At 49.2% G+C, this 2,671-nt stretch overlaps 1 pseudogene; it reads left to right on the top strand.

Annotated features, from left to right (window-relative positions):
- LOC139747263 (uncharacterized) overlaps positions 1 to 2,349 on the top strand; it is a 4,250-nt pseudogene extending 1,901 nt beyond the window's left edge.
- The last annotated feature ends 322 nt before the right edge of the window (positions 2,350 to 2,671 follow it).

Genomic DNA, 2,671 nt, shown 5'->3' with positions numbered 1-2,671 from the left:
ACCAAATCAAACACTACCAGACTCAGTACATCACAATCAATCACCATCAGACCCAGCAGTACCACAATCAACCATCATCAGACCCAGCACCAACACAATCAACCACCATCAGATCCAGCACCACCACAATCAACCATCATCAGACCCAGCATCAACACAATCAACCACCATCAGATCCAGAACCACCATAATCAACCATCATCAGACCCAGTACCACCGAAATCAATCACCATCAGACCCAAAACCACCACAATCATCCATTACCAGACCCAGCACGACCACAATCAACCAACATCAAGTCCAGCAGCACCACATCCACACCATCAGGCCCAGCACCACCACAATCAACCACCATCAGATCCAGCACCATTATAATCAACCACCATCAGACCTAACATCACCACAGCCAATCACCATCAGATCCAGCACCATCACAATCAATCACCATCAAACCCAGCACTACCACATTCAACCACCGTCAGACCCAGCGATACCACAATCAACCACCGTCAGACTCAGCACCACCACAATCAAGAAACGTCAGATCCAGCACCACCACAATCAACCACCATCAGACAAAGCACTACCAAAATCAACCACCGTCAGACCCAGCACCACCAAAATCAACCGCCATCAGTCCCAGCACTGCCACAATCAACCACCATCTGACACAGCACCACCACAATCAACCACCAACAGACCCAGCACCATTACATCCACCATCATCAGGCCTAGCGTCACCACAATCAACCATCATCAGACCCAGCACAACCTCAATCAGCCACTATCAGACTAGCACCACCACAGTTAACCAATATCAGACCCAGCACCACCACAATCAACCGCCATCAGACCCAGCACCACCACAATAAAAAACCATCAGACCCAGAACCACCACAATCAACCATCATCAGATCCAGCACAACCACAATCAACCATCATCAGACCCAGCACTACCACAATCAACCACCATCAGACCCAGCACTACCATAATCAACCACCATCAGACCCAGTACAACCACAATCAACCACCATCAGACCCAGCACAACCACAATCAACCACCATCAGACCCAGCACAACCACAATCGACCATCATCAGACCCAGTACAACCACAGTCAACCATCATCAGACCCAGTACAACCACAATCAACCATCATCAGACCCAGCACCACCACAATCAACCATCATCAGACCCAGTACAACCACAGTCAACCATCATCAGACCCAGTACAACCACAATCAACCATCATCAGACCCAGCACAACCACAATCAACCATCATCAGACCCAGCACAACCACAATCAACCACCATCAGACCCAGTGCAACCACAATCAACCATCATCAGACCCAGTACAACCACAATCAACCATCATCAGACCCAACACCACCACAATCAACCATCATCAGACCCAGCACCACCACAATCAACCATCATCAGACCCAGCACAACCACAATCAACCACCATCAGACCCAGCACAACCACAATCGACAATCATCAGACCCAGCACCACCACAATCAACCACAATTAGATCCAGCAGCACCACATCCACACCATCAGGCCCAGCACCCCCACAATCAACCACCTTCAGATCCAGCACCATCACAATCAACACCATCAGACCTAACATCACCACAAACAACAACCATCAGATCCAGCACCTACACAATCAACGACAATCAAACCCAGCACTACCACATTCAACCACCGTCAGACCAAGCGCTACCACAATCAACCACCGTCAGACTCAGCACCACCACAATCAAGAAACGTCAGATCCAGCACCACCACAATCAACAACCATCAGACCCAGCACTACCACAATCAACCACTATCAGACCTAGCACCACTACAATCAACCACTATCAGACTCAGCACTACCACACTCAACCACCATCAGACCCAGCAACACCACAATCAACCACCAACAGACCCAGCAACACTACATCCACCACCATCAGGCCCAGCGTCACCACAATCAACCATCATCAGACCCAGCACTACCTCAATCAACCACTACCAGACCAGCACCACCACAATTAACCATCATGAGACCCAGCATTACCACAATCAACTACCATCAGACCCAGCACCGTCACAATAAAAAACCATCAGACGCAGCACCGCCACAATCAACCACCAACAGACTCAGCATAACCATAATCAAACACTACCAGACTCAGTACTATCACAATCAATCACCATCAGACCCAGCAGTACCACAATCAGCCACCATCAGACCCAGCACCACCAAAATCAACCAATATCAGATCCAGCACCACCACAATCAACCAGCATCAGACCCAGCACCAACACAATCAACCACCATCAGATCCAGAACCATAAGTCAACCATCATCAGACCCAGTACCACCGAAATCAATCACCATCAGACCCAAAACCACCACAATCATCCATTACCAGACCCAGCACGACCACAATCAACCAACATCAAGTCCAGCAGCACCACATCCACACCATCAGGCCCAGCACCACCACAATCAACCACCATCAGATCCAGCACCATTATAATCAACCACCATCAGACCTAACATCACCACAGCCAATCACCATCAGATCCAGCACCATCACAATCAATCACCATCAAACCCAGCACTACCACATTCAACCACCGTCAGACCCAGCGATACCACAATCAACCACCGTCA

The sequence above is a fragment of the Panulirus ornatus genome, chromosome 68 (assembly GCF_036320965.1).
Source record: "Panulirus ornatus isolate Po-2019 chromosome 68, ASM3632096v1, whole genome shotgun sequence".
Lineage (NCBI taxonomy): Eukaryota > Metazoa > Arthropoda > Malacostraca > Decapoda > Palinuridae > Panulirus > Panulirus ornatus.
This window is presented reverse-complemented; position numbering and strand designations above follow the sequence as displayed.